This window comes from Phocoena phocoena, chromosome 2 (assembly GCF_963924675.1).
Source record: "Phocoena phocoena chromosome 2, mPhoPho1.1, whole genome shotgun sequence".
Classification (NCBI taxonomy): Eukaryota; Metazoa; Chordata; class Mammalia; order Artiodactyla; family Phocoenidae; genus Phocoena; species Phocoena phocoena.
The window spans coordinates 77,315,091-77,334,157 of record NC_089220.1 but is presented as its reverse complement, the minus strand read 5'-3'; positions in this window follow the sequence as shown (position 1 = coordinate 77,334,157).

Here is a 19,067-nt window from a genome sequence, read left to right as displayed (position 1 = left end):
TAGAAGTGAATTACCAAAAGATAGCCTTGAAAAAAAAACATGTTTGGAAATTCAAGAAACACACTTTCTAAATGACCCATGAGTCAAGTAAATCATACTAGATATGAGAAAACGCTAAGTTAAGAAGAGTTTTGAAAACACTATGTAGCAAAATTCATGATGTAACTCAAGCAATACTTAGAGAAAAATCTATATCCTTAAAGCAGAGGTTAGCAAACTTTTTCTGTAAAGGAATAGATAGTAAAAATATTACTAGTTACAGTCACAATGCTGTCACAACTACTCTACTTTGCTACTGTAGCACAGAAGTAGCCAGGGACAATAGGAAAATAAATGGGTGTGCCTGTGTCCCAGTAAAACTTTATTTACAAAAACAAGATTCAGTGGGCTCTTGGTTTGCTGACCTCTGCCTTAAAGGCAGATGTTAGAAAAAGAGAATGGCTGGAATAAATGACTAATCATCTAACTTAAGAACTCTTAAAACAAAACAGAAAATAAACCCAGAGAAAGGAGGAGGAAGGAAATGATAAAGACACTAGCAGAAATAAATAAAAAGAAAGACTCCCTAAACCAAAGCCAAACTCTGGTTATTTTAAAAGACTGTTTTAGCCTGGGTGCTCCAGAAAGCAGAACCTTAGGTCAAGACTAAAGTTACTAGCACTTTTTAACTTGAGCGGTAGAAGCTCAGGGCTATGAGAGTGAGGTAAAAAAAGAGTAGCAGAAAGCACAAGGAGCTATCAAAGGGCACAGCGTGTGGCCCGTCAGCACATTCACTCAGCAGTGTGATCTTGCATCCAGGTGACAGTGGAGGGGTGATCCAGTGTGGGTGGGCTCCATACAAGAGAGAGAAACAATGTGGTCAAGAAAATCCAAGAATGCACATCGATTTGTGTTGCAATATGCAGACTAATAATGCTTCTCAAAGTCTGACAAGACTAATGTAAAAAAGAAAGAAGGGGCTTCCCTGGTGGTGCAGTGGGTTGAGAGTCCGCCTGTTGATGCAGGGGACACGGGTTCGTGCCCCGGTCCGGGACGATCCCACATGCCGCGGAGCAGCTGGGCCCGTGAGCCATGGCCGCTGAGCCTGCGCGTCCGGAGCCTGTGCTCTGCAGCGGGAGAGGCCACAACGGTGAGAGGCCCGTGTACCGCAAAAAAAAACCAACAAACAAAAAAGAAGGCATGAGTAAACAGTATTAGGAATAATATTTTTAAATCTCTGATGCAGCAGAGATTTAAATGATAAGAGAATATCATGAATCACTTTATGCCAATAATTTTGCAAACTTAGATGTTAGGTCAAATTCCTAGAAGAGTATAAATTAGTAAAACTGATTTAAGATGAAAAAGAGAATTGGAATGCTCCTAAAGACTATTAAATGAGATGAGTCACTGTATTAGAAAAAGTTTCCTTCGAAAACACAGGACTAGGTAATTTTATAGGCAAATTCTACAACAGCAAAAAAAAAAAAAACAAAAAAAGGCAACTGATAATTCCAATCTTGCAAAACCTTTTAAAAGAGTGTAAAGAGAAGAGAGACTCCCAAATTAATGTATGAGGTCAATACAACCTTTACACCAAAAACAGTCAAATATTATTTAAGAAAGGAAAGTTACCAAATTCACTTTTGAACATGGATGCAAAATCTTAAACAAAATATCATCGATTGAATTTATCAATAGATGAAAAAGTTATGACTATCAATTGGTAAAGCCACTTTAGAAAACAAGTTAGCGTTGCCTGATCGCATACACACACCCTGTGGTATGTTCCGGATACAGCCTCTAAACTCATACATATGTATATGAACATGTGTTTAAGCATGTTCATAATATTGTACAAACAGCCGCCACACCAATCAACAACAGAATGGCAAAGAGTGTGCATAGCATACATATAAATAAACAGATTTATAGAGAACAGTGAAATGAATTCTCTCCCTGCAACAATGTGGGTAAATCTTATGAACATCATGGTAAAGAAGCAAGTCCTCGAAAACTACAAACATTTGTTTTCTCTTAAAAACAAGCAAAACCAAACAGTATTATTCATGGGTACTTATACACGTGATAAAACTACCAGGGAAATCAGGAGACTGAAAAGCCTGCGAATCAAGGAGAGCTGCTACCTCCGGCAGATGAAGGAGGGTAGGTGGGAGGAGAGGGCTTCCTAAGACGGGTAATGGGTAATATTCTGTTCCTTATACCGGTGATGGGAACACAAGGGTTGTTGTTATTATATCGTAGATGACATTTCACACATACACACACACACACACACACACACACACACACACACATATTCAGAGGAAAAAAAAAATAGGTATTTTCTAAAAAGAGTTAAGGTACCTACTCGGACCCAGCAGAGGGGAGGCTCGTGCTGGGTTCAGGGACTGGAGAGCTGTGAGGTTGCTGTGTCTGCGGAGGTGATGGGCGTGGGGCCAAAGGACAGACTGGAAGGGCAGGTAGCATCATGAAGAGCCTTGTCTGAGATCTGTGTTTTGGGAGGAAGACTTCTGACCATCTTTTGCAGAGGATATGAAGGGGTGAGGTCGGTGATCAGGGGACCAGTTACAAGACTTCGAGTTTAGCTCAGGCAAGAGATGATGAAGGTATCGTCAAAAGTAGTGGCAGCCGTCTCACCTAGAGTCTGTCATACAGAGTGAAGGAAGTCAGAAGGAGAAAAACAAGTACTGTATACTAATGCACATATATGCAATGTAAAAAAAAAAAAGGTACTGATGGGGACTTCCCTGGTGGTGCAGTGGTTGAGAATCCGCCTGCCAGTGCAGGGGACATGGGTTCGAGCCCTGGTCTGGGAAGATCCCGCACGCCATGGGGTAACTAAGCCTGTACGCCACAACTACTGAGACTGCTCTCTAGAGCCTGCGCGCCACAACTACTGAGCCCACGTGCCACAGCTACTGAAGTCTGCGTGCCTAGAGCCCGTGCTCTGCAACAAGAGAAGCCACTGCCATGAGAAGCCCACGCAGCACAACGAAGAGTAGGCCCCGCTCACTGCCACTAGAGAAAGACTGCGCACAGCAATGAAGACTCAGTGCAGCCAGAAATAAATAAATAAAATAAATAAATGTATTAGAAAAGTGGTACTGATGAACCTGGTGGCAGGGCAGGAATAAAGACGTAGACATAGAGAATGGACTTGAGGACACGGGGGTGAGGGGAAGGGGAAGCTGGGACATAGTGAGAGAGTAGCATTGACATATATACGCTACCAAATGTAAAATAGATACCTAGTGGGAAGGAGCTGCATAGCACAGGGAGATCAGCTCGGTGCTTTGTGACCACCTAGAGGGGTGGGATAGGGAGTGTGGGAGGGAGGCTCGAGAGGGAGGGGATATGGGGACATATGTATGCATATGGCTGATTCACTTTGTTGTACAGCAGAAACTAACACAGTATTGTGAAGCAATTATACTCCAATAAAGATCTGTTAAAAAAAAAAATGTAATGGCAGCCGGGAGAGAGAGGAGAGGAAGGATTTGAAAGATATCTCAGAGGCAGAATGAGCGGGATCAGGTGGTACCTGGTGGATATGAAAGAGGAGGGAACCAAAAGGTCAAGGTGATCTCAGGGATTCTAGCTGGCATCACCAAGGGGTAAAAATGCCATAACCTGAGCCATGGAAACAAGAGGAGGCATGTTTTTGTGGCCCAATAGGGAAGGGAAGGGGAGAGAAAGATGTCAGATTGAGCTTGAGGTGTATCCAGGATTGGCAGGTTTGGTCACTGCCCTTCTAGAACCTGTCCTACTACTACTGCCTGCTTCTTCTGGGAAGACAGGGACCTCATACCTTATGTTACTCAATCTTCCTTAACTTTTCCCAATTTAGTGGCTCTTTTAAACCCTCTTATAAGGACCACAGCTCTCATATGACTGGCAAAACAGTTACACAAGTTGCAGGTTTGGAGAACTTACCCTCTGAGCAGCGTCTGGCCTGTGTACATGGTCAGGGCTTCAGCAAGTCCTCTTCTTGCCATTTGTCAAGCTGACAGAACAGCCATCCTAGGGATTCACTTGTTTCTTTAGGTGTTGGAGACTTATTCCAGAATTCCAAAGTTACTTAATTGAAATAAAAGATTCATGTCCAGAGAATCAGAAGACCTGGTATATTCATTTGCTAGAGCTGCCGTAATAAAATACCACAGACTGGGTGGCTTAAACAACAGAAATTTATTTCTCACAGTTCTAGAAGCTAGAAGTCCAAGTTCAAGGTGTTGGCAGGTTTGGTTTCTCTTGCGGTCTCTCTCAGTGGCTTGCAGATAGCCGCCTTCTCTCTGAGTCCCCACATGGCCTTTTCTTTGCGTGTCTGGGTGTCTCTTCCAGAGACATTCTGGGAGTCTCTTCTTCTTGTTATAAGGATGACAGTCCTATTGTACAGTACTAGGGCCCCACCCTTCTGACCTCATTGACCTTAATTACCTCTTTAAGGCCCTGTCTTCAAATTCAGCCACATTGGGGGTTAAGGCTTCAACATATGAATTTGGAGGGAGGACATAATTCTGTCCATCACACCTGATTCTAATCAAGGCCTAACCACACACTAGAGGGGCCAGCTTGGGCAAGTGACTTTTCCTGTACTCCTGCCCTCCTCATCTGAGAAGGAGGGTACAAGGACTAGAACAGTGGATCTCAAACATTGGCATGCATTAGAATCACCTGTATGGCTTGGTGAAACACAGATTGCTGGGTCCCATCCCCAAAGTTTCTGATTCGATGGGCTGAAGTGAGTGAGACTTTGCATTTGAACAAGTTTTCAGGTACTGCTGTTGGTTCAGGGACCACACTTTGAGAACCCTTGGGATAGAACGATACATATGGTCCTTTTAGCTTTGCATTCTATGATGATGCTACGGGAAGGTAATATCTTGCAGCCTTTCTCAACTGGAGTTCCTCATCTGAATCACATAACCTAGAATTTAATCTGAGTGGCTGTTTTCTCAGTTCTCCCAAGGATGGTACATAACTAGTACCAATCTAGATGCATAGGGGGGAAGTTCTTTCATCACAGAGAGGGGACGTCTTTGGACATGAAAGCTTCATCCCCTTGTGGAAACTTTGTTGAAAAGGACTGATATTAGAGGTCCAAGCATACTCAGGGGACTCCTGTGATGAACTTTACTTTTCCCAAGGTGGTGTCCACAGCCTGCAGGAGAGCAGAAACCCTATCTTACCTGTCACTACCTTCTGGCCAAAAAGGATTCTTAAAAACTCAAAAGATGTTAGAACTCAAAGAGATTGTACCTTATTTCTAGACCAGAATTCTAACTTTTTTAGAAGAGGAAACTGAGGTTTGAGGATGACCTACCCAAAGCCACACGGCAAATTAGTGGCCGGGCTGGAACTAGATTTGAGGTCTAATGATTCATCTGGCCGATCCAGGTGCTCCATACCTACTTAGCATGATAAAAAAGTGATTCAGCAGGACAAGTGAAAGAAACAGTATGGGAGTGGACGGGCAGGATTTCTGCTTTCCAGCGGAGCAGCAGGTCCTGCCCCAACAGATGTGGTGGGGTGGGTTACTTCAGCATTTAGGAGGGGCGGCATATGTTACATAAACGCTCCTGCGTGGAGGCTTCGCTGACTTATGGCCCCTGCCATCTGCAAATTTCCATAGTGTGGAGATTAGAAAGCTGATAATTTGTTGCATTGCCTCAAGCTCAATTTTCACAAATTAAGAATAAAATACAGGATAATGAAAGTTGCATGCCTAAAAGAAATTTGTACCTGATGAAAGTTGAGAGATGTTCATTCTTCTCAGCTGAGTTGGGATGTAGTGTTCATTTCTTGTACTAAGATCACAGCCCTGATGCCAGTTTTCTGCTTGATGCATTGATCTCCATCGACTAAGGATTGAAAATGTATTAATAGGGGAAATTTCCATAACCTGCAATAGTTTAAAAAGTCATTTCAAGGAAAGCAGGTCTTTCATTGATGTACCTGATATTATCCAATGACCTTGTTTAGTGTAGTTATAGAGCCAGTTAGTTTCCTCTTTCAGATTCCTTTTTCCACCCCCCAAACTCAAACTCAGAAGCAAGATGCTTCCCTTCAGAATTGTAGGATTTTGTTAAAATTGTTTTTCTCCAGTTACCGGAATCTATGCCTCAGATTGTGGCTCTTATTACAATTATAATCAAACTATGAATTTCCCAGCCATTCTCTGAGACTCAACCTCAAAACCATTTCCAAAGGAAAAAGACATTTCTTATTGATATTAACTCACAGCTCAGAAGTTCTGTTCAAATCCTGGCCCCTAGGTCCCTCCCCATAGGTAATGTCAGAGGACAAGTTGTGGTCTGTGATGAGGTATCTAGATATAATGTCTCATCTCAGGGGATTCTAAAGGGGCAGAGTATCGGGATTTGAACAAAACAGAGTTGGTTGTTCTAAATGTTCTGTCTTGCTCCAGTTAATTAAGACAGAAAAAACATCCACAGCAAAGCTCTTTTTGATAATGGAAATGAGAAATTGGAGTCAGGGAGCATGGTTTTCTCACTTTCCCATCTCCCCACTATATATATATATATATATATATATATATATATATATATATATATATATATATATATATATATAAAAGAGCAGCCATTGAGGTAATGCATGGAGCTGTCTTTACTAGGAGTGCAGTGTTTTATAGCATCATCATGGTGTAAGTAAATCTGCTTCCACAGGTCCTCTGAAAGTTCTGAGTTCTTTAAAAGCGAGGGGATGGCTCTCTGCTTCCCCACAAGCTCCTAGTTTCCCTAACCTGCCCTTTGTTGTCAAATGAAAAATAAAAAATAGCCTTCATCTTTTATTCCCTTTCTCTTTTGAAGTCTAACAAACACCTCCTTTTGTGTTTTTTCTTTGTACTGCCTTCTTTGTGGTGCCTCCTGCTGAATCACGCAAGAGAATTTATTTTGGGTTATTTTGTCACTGTTTTTTTGCTTTCCCCCAGCCCCTACTTTGACTTCCCAGAAGCTCTCACTTCACTGTCTTTTGAATTTTTCTGCCCTTTCCATCTTCACAGTGATTTGTGATCATCCGTGCCAATTTTTCACTGTCTCAGGAAAAGAGATCGCTCCTATAAGTGGAAAACATTTTTTCCCTTTAGTATTATTTCCTGTCCACCCATTTTGATATTTTCAAAATAGTTGGACATTTATTATTATCTTCTGTCCCCATTGTTTTGGTCTCATTTTTCAGATGAAGTAACCAGGAGATGTCCCATCCCAGGAATAGAAGCAAGTTTTTGCCTTGGTTTCTGATTATCTGGCCCGGTTGCAGACAGCTTGACTACTTAGTTATTCAGAAAGATGTCTCGGTCATTTTCATTTTTCCTGTGCAGTAGTAATTCATGGTATCTTCTGCCTATGGAGCATGATTAGTGAAATGGAGAAAGGTTAAGGGGATTTCCAAAGATGGCCGCTTCTAGCAATCTTATTTTAAGATTCAGAAAATTCTCTGCCAGAGGAAAAGTCCTGAAATGCTGTTGCAGGCTTGTATTTAAACATGTTCATTCATGGGCTTCCCTGGTGGCGCAGTGGTTGAGAGTCCGCCTGCCGATGCAGGGGACATGGCTTCAGGCCCCAGTCCAGGAAGATCCCACATGCTGCGGAGCGGCTGGGCACGTGAGCCATGGCCACTGAGCCTGCGCGTCCGGAGCCTGTGCTCCGCAACGGGAGAGGCCACAACAGTGAGAGGCCCGCCCACTGCAAAAAAAAAAAAAATGTTCATTCACTTGCTAGAATTTTTGTTGTTGCTTTTTACAAAGCAGTATTACTGCCGAGTAGTGTGAAGTTACCATGAGCCAGAGACAGAAAACTCTTTGCCTTTATTGAAGGTGAGGTTTCAATCCATCCTCATAAACGTCCACTGGAGAAGGAAACTCCACTGACTTCATTAAACAATGGACCTAGTACCAAAATCTGCCAAATGTCTGAACAGATGTGTCTTGGTAACATTGGGTTGAGTAATGAAAAGTCATTTCTTCCTGGAAAGTATTTCCCAGTACTGACCACTTGTCAATTGAAGGTTAAGATTAGGAAAATCAGACCTCACTGTGGCCGTCTCCCCACTGGCAGTTGTTTTCTGACAAAACTCTCAGTTCTCCATTTGCTTGTTTTTAACATATTCATTCTTAGAGGACAATTTTTTTTTTTTTTTCCGAAAGAAGTTTTAGAATCAGCCAGTTCATATAGAAAAAAAAGAGTTAATTTTCCCAGGCAAAGTGTTTTTTCTGGGTGGTTTTTAAGACCACTGCCTTCAAAACATTTCTCAAATGTTTCAACTCAACTCTAAAGACTGGCTCTGGGTGAAAGACTCTTGATGAGTATGATAGTACAAGTATTTTGAAAATGGTTTCTTTAGACACCAAGATCTATTTTCAATTAATTCTACTTTCAGTTGAGTTATTAAATCTCCAGCCACTAGAAAGCTGAAGTGGGTGGGGAAGAGGGGTAGGAGATGTGATTTAATATACAAAATAAGAGACCAAGACATAAAGGTCATTTTTAATAAGTATAATTGAAAAGTCCTGGGCTTAGGCATGACTACTTATATAGGATGGCAAAAGTCTTGATGCTGTAGCTTATTTTCAGAGTTTTATTGTTGAAATCCACCTTCCCAACTCTCCCCATATTTTACAGATATGAAAAAAGAGTTCAAAGGTGTGAAATGACTTCCCTAAATTTGCACAGTTGATAAATAGCACAACCAGAAACAGAACTCATCTTTCTTGGTTTCTAATTCATTGCTTTTTTTGCAGTTATTGCTTTTTTCAATACTAAGTAACTGTGTGATGTAGTGGCTAAAATATATGATGCAAACTCAGGTAAAAGAAGACTAGAGCAGAGTGGAAGCCTATCTCTTCTCAACAATCAACTTATGCATTCAATAAATATTTATTGAGTAGCTGCTATATGTCATGAATTATGCTAGACACAGCATTAAAAATGGCTATGCAGGATGTCATTGAACAGCTATTCTGTAATTTTGAGTCACATGTAGAATGTTTTGAAAATATCCCCAAACGCCTAAGAATAAAATGGCTGTCTCATGAGGTAGCATGGTCCCAGTGTCCAGCCAGGAGCTGGGTAACCACCTGGTGGAGATTCAATAGAGCATTTCTGCAATGAATGACTTTACAGCTTAAAAGTCCTAAGGTTCCTGAAAAAGCTTCTATAAATGTTTTCATGACAGGGTTTTAGATATGGGTTGAGCAGAAGAGAAGGTAGTGTGTAACCTATGTCAGTTATAGGACTAAAGAAGGTCTCAGACTTCATTCTCTGTCAAGCGTGGGCCCAACCTGGGTCCTGGAAGAACTCGAAGGGTTCATAGATCTCTCCAGAATTTCTAGCACCTCGTTGCATCAGGCCACATAATATTCAAGAGGAAATACATAGACATTTTTTAATATTGCAAACATTTCAAATTAAAAAATTAATATGCTCTGTTTATAAAAGTTCAAACATGACAGAAATCCCTACATAAAATCGTTTATCACATCGTCCTCCTATAGAGCAGTTTGGAGTACATTTCTCCAGATAGTTTCCTCTGAATATACTAACATATATTATTTATACATATTATAACTTATTAACATATTCCCTTTCTTAATAAAAATCAAATTATGTTATACTTAAATAGTTTGCAACTTTTTGAACTTAATTATCTTCGATATTTTTCCGTGTTAGTATATTTATTTTAAGAGGCTATGTAGCATTCCATTGAATGGGAGTATCAGAATATAAAACTGTCTTTTATATTTTTTTCTATTTCTAAAATAACAACACTATACCAGGTTCTAAAGGATGTTGACCTTTCTGTTTTTAAGATAAAAATGACAGGTGATTTTTGGAATATGAGAGAGAGAACAAAACTTTCTTATTGTGTGTGTGTGTGTGTGTGTGTGTGTGTGTGTGTGTGTGTGTGTTGGGGTGAGAGAGACATAGCTGATGGGGAATCAGTCATAAAAATATATTGAAAAAAAGAAATTGTAATTTCTGGACAAACAGTGACATTCTGTTTTTCCTACTTACTGACCTAAAGTGGTTTCAGTGCAGTGCTACCGAAATGAATGAAGTAAATCCTCTTCTAATTATCTGCCCGCATCCTTACATGAAATGTGCACCAAAGTGTTGCAGTGCCCTAGGGAGCCACAAGACCAGGAACCCCAGAACCATTTGGGAGGACACAGTGATTTATTCATGGCTTTACCTTCTAATTTGAAAAACTGTATCCAGGGGAATGTTTCAACTATCGATACCTAAATGTAAGAATTGACATGGGTTTAACTGCATGAGTTCAGAATTCTTCAAAATCCCCTATTTTGGTGTGTGTGGGGATCTTGTCATGATTAGAAATCCTATTGACATCAGAAAAACTGGTAGGCAAGGGTCTCCTGTGACTCCTATAAGAGACCCGAAAGAGTGATTGGTCACCAGCATAATCATGTTGCTTTATTGGTAAACGTCCTAAAAAATAGCACGCCAGAAGACAAACTAGTGTTTGTGGATTTTTTTATTGATAAACTTTATTTTTTAGAACAGTTTTAGATTTACAGAAAATAATGAGCAGAGAGTGCAGAGTTCCCCTATTACTCCCCCTCTTTATCATAGTTTCTCCTATTATTAGCATTTTACACTAGGATGGTCCATTTGTTACAATTAATGAACTGAGGTTGATACACTATTATTAACTAACATCCATAGTTATTCAGGTATCCTTAGTTTTTACCTAATGTCCTTTTTCTGTTCCAGGATCCCATCCAGGATACCACATTACATTTAGGTGTCATGTCTCCTTAGGTTTCTCATGACAGAGAGAGTTTCTCAGACTTTGTTGTTGATGACCTTGACAATTTTGAGACGTACTCGCCAAGTATGCTAATGTCCCTCTACTGGAATTTGTCTGATGTTTTTCTCATGATTAGGCTGGGGTTCTGGAGAGGAGGATCTCAGAGGTGAAGGGCGGAGTTCATCACATCATATCAAGGGTACACGTTATCAAGATGATTTATGAGTCCATGTGCTGACCTTGATCACCTGGCTGATGTAGTGTTTGTCAGGTTTCTCCACAGTCGAGGTGCTTTTTTTACTCCTCTTGCCCCACTGTTGTCCTTGGAGGGAAGTCACTTTGCACAGCCCGCATTCAAAGAGTGGGGAGTTAGGTTCCACCTCCTTGAGGGCAGAGCATCTACATAAATTATTTGGAAGTCTTCTGCGTAGGAGATTTGTCTCTTCTCCCCCTTTGTTAATTTATTCAATCATTTATTTATGTCAGTATGAAGTAATGAATATTTGTTTTATACTTTGAGTTATAATCCAATATCACTTTATTTATTTATTTTTTGCGTTGCGCGGACCTCTCACTCTTGTGGCCTCTCCCGTTGCGGAGCACAGGCTCCGGACGCGCAGGCTCAGCGGCCACGGCTCACGGGCCCAGCCGCTCCGCGGCATGTGGGATCTTCCCGGACCCGGGCACGAACCCGCGTCCCCCGCATCGGCAGGCGGACTCTCAACCACTGCGCCACCAGGGAAGCCCAATATCGCTTTATTTTGACGCTCATATTATTCCAGCTCTTGGGAGCTCTTTCAGTTAGCTCCTGTGCCCCTTTGATGTACTCCCATCATTTCTTTTTTAGCACTTCCTTACTTTCTCACCCTGAAAGATGCTCCAGGTTCATCTTGCATAGCCCCTGCCCTAGTCCTAGAATCAGCTGTTTCTCCTTTTGTTGGAGAATGGTATTAGAAACCAAGTTCTAGGTGCTAAGTGTGCCGGTTGCTACTAGCGTTTTGCTAGTATTTTAGGTCCCTTTTACTAACAAAGGGATGTACACATAATAATAAACTTTGTATATACATATATCTATAAATATTCTGAGTGTAATCATCTATAAATAATCGACATCTATATTAAGTAAAACATGAGTGCTTTTCGATGTCTCCAAACCTAATACCTTACCACGTGGATGGTACTAGGCTTCTGCGCTTGCCTATCTGTAAATTTCACTCCCAGAATGAGAAACCTGTCTCCTCCCATCCACCATCCATTTACTTACTGGTTCACTTCCAGTCTACCTGTATCAGAATTGTTGACTCATACCCCTGTGGGAAACAACTGAATCAACTAGAGTACAGGCTATGTACAGTTCATTTTGCCTTTAGTCTTATCGACTTCATTTATTTCCAAAGTTACATAGGTTAGCATCTTCTCCCTGCTCCCCTCAGTGAGGTTGCTTCATACATTTGCAATACAATGAGATTTTCTTTGTCATCATCTTCATTCTTTCCTGATGTTTTCTGATCTCCTAAATGATTTTTCCAAATGTGCGTGCATTCAGATTCACTTTTTATGCCATAAAGTTCAATGGGTGTTGACAGATGCTTAGTATCCTATATCTACTATTATAGTATCATACAGGAGAGTTTCATCACTCTAAAAATCCCCTATGCTTCATCCCGCCCTTCCTCTCCGTGAATGCCTGGGAATTACCGATCTTTTCACTGTGTCCATAGTTTTGGCTTTTCCAGGTCACGTGTGTAATTAGAATCATATAGTGGGTAGCCTTTTCACACTGGTTTCTCTCGCTTAGCAATATGCACTTAAGATTCCTCCATGTCTTTCTGTGGCTTGATAGCTCTTTTACTTTCTTCAGTGAATAATATTCCATTGGATGGATGTATCCTGATTTGTTTATCCATTCACCTATTGAAGGACATCGTGATTGCTTCCAGTTTTGGCAATTGTGACTAAAGCTGCTATGAATAATATTCATGTGCAGGCTTTTGTGTGGACATAAAGTTTCAAATCGATTCAGTAAACACCTAACAGCGTGAATGCTGGATTAGATGGTAAGACTATGTTTACTTTGTAAGAAGCTGGCAGTCTTCCATAGTGGCTGTACCATTTTGTATTCCCAGCAGCAATGAATGAGACTTCCTGTTGCTTGACAACCTTGCCAGCATTTGGTATGTCAGTTTTCTGGGTTTAGCCATTCTAATAGGCGTGTAGTAGCATCTCATTGTTTTATTTATTTAGTTATCTAGTTATTTATAAAATTTTATTTATTTATTTTTGGCTGTGTTGGGTCTTCATTGCTGCGCACGGGCTTTCTCTAGTTGCAGCGAGCAGGGGCTACGCTTCATTGCGGTGTGCGGGCTTCTCATTATGGTGGCTTCTCTTGTTGCGGAGCACGGCTGTAGGCGCGTGGACTCAGTAGTTGTGGCACACGGGCTTAGTTGCTCCGCGGCATGTGGGATCTTCCTGGACCAGGGCTCGAACCCATGTCCCCTGCATTGGCAGGTGGATTCTTAACCACTGCGCCACCAGGGAAGTCCCTCGTTGTTTTAATTTCAGTTCCTAATGACAGATGATGTTAAGCATCTATTCCTTTTCTTTTTTCTTTTCTTTTTCTCGGGGTGGGGGGCTGCATCAGGTCTTAGTTGCAGCGCAGGCTCTTTGTTACAGTGCTCGAGCTTCTCTCTAGCTGTGGTGTGCGGATTTTCTCTCTGTATTTGTAGCACGCAGGCTCCAGGGTGTGTGGGCTCTGTAGTTTGTGGCACGCAGGTGCTCTTGCTGAGGCGCGCGGGCTTAATTGCTCTGCGGCATGTGGGATCTTAGTTCCCCAACCAGGGATCAAACCTGCGTCCCCTGCATTGGAAGGCGGATTCTTTACCACTGGACCACCCGGGAAGTCCCAAACATCTTGCTTTTGGCCATCTGCATATCTTCTTAGGTGACTATTCAGATTTTTTTATCCATTTTTAATTGGATTGTCTGTTTTCTTATTGTTGAGTTTTAAAGTTCTTTGTATACATCTTTAGATACAGGTCCTTTACCAGATATGTGCTTTGCAAATGTTTTCTCCCATTCTATGGCTGGTTTTTTCATGTGGTGTTAATTTCATCACCATTTTCTTTAGTCTCAAAGAGTAGCTTTAGGATTGAAGCCTTCTGGTGCTACACAGATCGGTTGTTCTGATATAGCCAATGCTTCCTTCCTATCTTGATAACCACTGTTCCAGATTCTCACTGCCACGCCAAGCCCACCACACTTTGGAGCCTCTCTCATTGACTTAACTAGATTGAAGCAGTGGGGAAGTAGGTACATAAAAACCTGGGAGACTTGGTGCTTAGTTCTGGCTCTGCTCATTACTAGCTGTGTGACTTTAAAAAGACAGTGGTTATTTCTTTGCATCTCAGTTACTTTGGATCTGATACTCTTTTAGCTAGTAGTTTATGAGATATTATTCACAAGCAAAAGCTTTAGTGTCCAAGTACTTGATTACTCTCATTGAGTTTCAAAGTTAGATACTACAATTAGCCTTTTGAAAAAATTGAAGTGTAGCTGATTTACAATGTTTCAGGTGTACACCAAAGTGATTCAGTTATATATACATACATATATTCTTTTCCAGATTCTTCTCCATTATAGGTTATTACAAGATACTGAATATAGTTCCCTGTGCTATACAGTAGGTCCTTGTTGTTTATTTTATATATAGTGGTGTGTATCCGTTAATCCCCAATTCCTAATTTATCCCTCCCCCCTTTCCCCTTTGGTAATCCTAAATTTGTTTTCTAAGTCTGTGAGTCTGTTTCTGTTTTATAAATAAGTTCATTTGTATCATGTTTTTAGATTCCACATATAAGTGATATCATATGATGTCTTTCTCTGTCTGACTTACTTCACTTAGTATGATCATCTCTAGGTCCATCCATGTTGCTGCAAATGGCATTATTTCATTCTTCTTAATGGCTGAGTAGTATTCCACTGTATATATATACCACATCTCCTTTATCCATTCCTTTGTCCATGGACACTTAGGTCGCTCCATGTCTTGGCTACTACAATTAGCTTTGAAAGCAGGAGTCTGTTCCCACTTCTGTTCACGCATGGTGGTGATTTAGAGAGTCAATGTCAAAGCTGTAACTGGATCATTTCTAGAAATATGTATAAGCAATTCCAAATGTCTCACTTACATATCAGGACTTTGTGGGCCCATTTACTTTTCTCTTAGTATATTATATTTAGTATGGGCTGTGACATCTCCCCTAGGCCTAACATGAGCTCTCCTTTGGCAAGTGCTTCCCAGAATGTAGAACCTACCTACAGGGTCTTCTTCAGACATTGTTAGACCAAGTGGAAAAGTTTAGAACAGTAAACCCAGTATTTTTTCATCTTCTTCACTTCTCTAAGGTATATGATTGCGTTTTTTATTTAACTTGAATTTCAATAAGAACAGCCTAAGTTGGCTCTTGAGAAGGTAGTAATGTACAGCCAAGTCTGATTTTTGCCTTGATAAGATATTTCTATATTATTCCATTTGCCAAAGGAAGCAACCGAAAGATTTTAAGGAGGATATTGACGTGATTTGATCTCTTTTTAAAAGAGATCACTCTTGGTGGTGTGTGCAAAAGATATTTTATGGGGACAACAGTGGAAACAGGGAGACACATTAGGGAGTGATTATGATAGGCAAAGCTAGAAAATGGCTTGAACCAGCGGAGTTGGAGAGACCGCATCAGAGCTGAAGCCTGTTTGGGAGGTCGGGCTAAGTAGACTTGCTGAGAGATTGAACCTGATTGGGGGATAAGACCACCAACCACACTGGTTCGCTCAAGACTGTCCCAGTTTTAGCATGGGTCATGCTAGCAGGGGATTATCCACTCTTTAAAATCAGAGATTGGATTCACATATCACGAAGGTTCTTCTTCGCTCTAAAGTTCTATGTTGCTATGATCCTGTGAAATACTCCTGTAGAGCAGTTTTCCCCCAATTAACAGAAGGTCTAACAGCAATCTTGGTATTTTTTCTACCAGGGCCAGGTAGGCACTTCAGAAGAAGGTATCCTCTATAAGAATAACATACCCCCCCAAAAAAACAGAAACAAAACAAAAACAAACAAACAAAAAAGAATACCATATCCCATCCTTATAACATCTATGAAAAAGAGAGTTCCTTCCCAGTAAGGGAGCGTTAGTGTCTATAAAAGACATACCTTTCCAACTGGATAGCCCTGGGAAATGGAAAGCTGTGACTCCTCCCTTCTGAGAGATCTTTGAAGAGCAGTTTGGACATCCATTCATCTGAAGGCTGCTCAGAATCAAAAGAAAGGTTGCATGACCTTCTGAAGTCACTGTGGGATTCTGGCAAATGGTTTGAGTTCTATAGCAAAAGAGGTTGGCAAATGCAAAAGTTAATGAGTATTTATTGTCATTACCCAAGATAAACATCCCACTTTCTCAGATACAGGTGACATCCATGAGAGTCCTTAGAGATGCAGTTGATCTTGCAGCTGTTCAATTCAGCCTCTCTGTTGCACCTGCCAAGAAATCACTTGTGAAGGAACCATGTAGTAAGATGCCCATTTGTTAGTGTTTCATCCACTCACTTCTAATTCTCTCTTTGGAATCTGGTCCGCCCCCTCCTCTTCTGATATAGCATTGCTTTCCATTTGCTTTTCTTTCTTCAAACTGCACACATCAAATGCAAACATTGTGACTAATGCCACGTGTGAAGCCCTGAACCTACCCATGGGGAAATATCAAGAGTCTTTTCAAATCCTGTAAGTGAGAGCATCTTTACAAAAAAGAAAAACTGCTAACTGTCAAGTATCACTTCCTAAGGCAGCTCTCGACTTCTTATTATTCAAGAACGCTAGGGCTTTCATCTACTTCACAAACCTGCTCGGGAATTGGTTTAATCAGCTTTGCGAGCATGGCGGGAAAGACGTGGTCTAGGAATGTGGGTAGGGAGTAGTTTCTCACTAACTCTCACATATACTCTTTATAAAATAAGGAGATCTTTCTTTCAGGGAGGAGTTTCTCAAGGCTGATCTGGAGGTGTACCCCTTTCCTGTGATCCTCGATTTCCTTAGCAATTCACAAGTAAAAGAGTTGGACTTCATTGGCTAGTCTGTGACAGAACTGCCTTTCAGCACATTCACCACGTACCCTGACAGCCAAGAGCACGTCATTAGCTGCTTTGGGCGGGCTTGCCATCCTTATTTATGGGATTACAGAAAACTGTGTTTTCAATATTGAATCGTGAAGGTTTCTAACTTGCAGTCGTTTAATGGCAAGGAGAATAAGACCCATGCTTATAATAACAGCCAATATTTATTTTGCATCGGACAATACCTCATTTAGCAGCCTCCTACCAGCACTATGAGGGGTATTATTAACCCCATTGAACAGATGAGGAAACTGAGGTTTGGAAACTTTAAGATGCTTGTGCAGGCTCCCATTGCTGGTAAGCATTAGAGATGGGTTTGCTGCTACTGTGGCTACCGGAAGGCAATCGAAGCCATGATTATCTTTCTTCTGCCATATTTCCTCCTGGGATCTTATAGAAACAACCTTTAATCCAGTCATGAGACATCTGGAGTGTCTGGGCCTCCCAGGCTGGTGTTGCTCCCACCGCAGCTGGCTCCGTGGAGGCCCTTTGTCACCTGAGCTGCCGGAAGGAAATGGCTGCCTCTCGCCCCTGGTCTTCTGGGCTGGGCAGCACTGATGCCAGTGGTACTGAGTGCAGAGGAAGAGAGCTTGGTATCTCCTGGTTCCTACGCTGACCAGGTCCTCGCCACCTCACTTAGCTCAGTTGTGGGGCTTTCTTTTTTCCTTTGAAGTCCTTCATTTATTACTCAGTAATTGCTATTAAGTGCCCACTTCATGAAGGTCCCTGCTGTAGATACTGTGAGGGAAACAAGAGTAAGACCTACAGCCAGGACACTCGGATGGAGATGCCCAGCAGATGGGTAGTAGAGTTGCACTTGAATTTGGGAGATAGATAAGGACTATAGCATAGATCTGTGAATCATATGTGTAATGAGGTCTGATGAATCTAAGTGACGCAGCACAGCTTATTGGAAAGAGCCCAGAATTTGATGCAAGAACGTCTATGTTAGAGTGTCATTTTTGTCTCTTCCTAGATGGCTGACCTCTGGCAATCTACATAATCTCAACTAAACTCAAGATTCCTTATCTCTTAAAACAGAATAATTATCATTCCTACTTCACAGCATTGTCACAAGGATAGCAATGAAGTATTCTGGCATGCTTCTAATGTACTATCAAATTTAAGTTGTTTTTTTATTATTATTGTTACTGTTATTAACAAGTAAGAAAGACAAAAGTAGGTGGGGGTGAATCTACATGGAACCAACCTCCTGGTTACTGGCTGCCATTTGGGAGGTAGGCTTAGAAGTCTGAATTTGAATTTGTAGACCCTTCTCTATGGACAGATGCCACAGCACAGATAGAAGAAACAACGGTAGTTAAGAACATATCAAAAATAAAATAAAATTATGTATAGAAAAAGATCATCACATATTTTCTCTAAATCTTGGTTTCTTCCTCAGTAAAATGGAAATGATTATATACATATCATATGTTTACTTTGAAGGTTAAATGAGATTAAAAATATACTTTCAAAACCCCTTAGCATAGTCCCTGCCCATAATAACAATGCAAGAAGTTGGCCCAGTGACTACTTAGAACAGTCTGGTGTTATGATGGTTGGTTAGCCCTGCCAATTGCTTTGACCAGTTAGTCAGGTGTTCGTCCCTCTGCTCCCTCATCTGTATATAGATGGTTTATTGTGACAGTGGCTGCCACATAGTAAGCATCCAATAAATGGTAGGTAATATTAACAGTAAGTTTATATAATGAGCTAGTAGGAGAGTTGAAACCCATGGAAGCTTAACGTTTAGACAGATGGGACCAAATGGAAATTTCTCATCTGTTTTTTTCATTAGTCAGGATCAGTTGTCTAGATTGGTAGGATGTTAGGGCCTGCTTCCAACCATTCTAATATTCAACAGAGCCAGAGACAAAGGACGTAGAAAAGACAGGTGGACTTGGAATTGTCACAGGTGAGCTATATAGGAAAGAGTGGGAAGCAGAAGTAAAAGCAGAATTTATTGCCCAAAATTGTGTACGAAAAAGGAAAGATCAGCTCGTTTCACTCACTTGCAAGACCATAAGCAAACACAATTTTAAATTTATGGGCTTATGGATTCATTAACTTCAGTAAGCATCGTAGTTAGGCTGTCAAACAAAAGA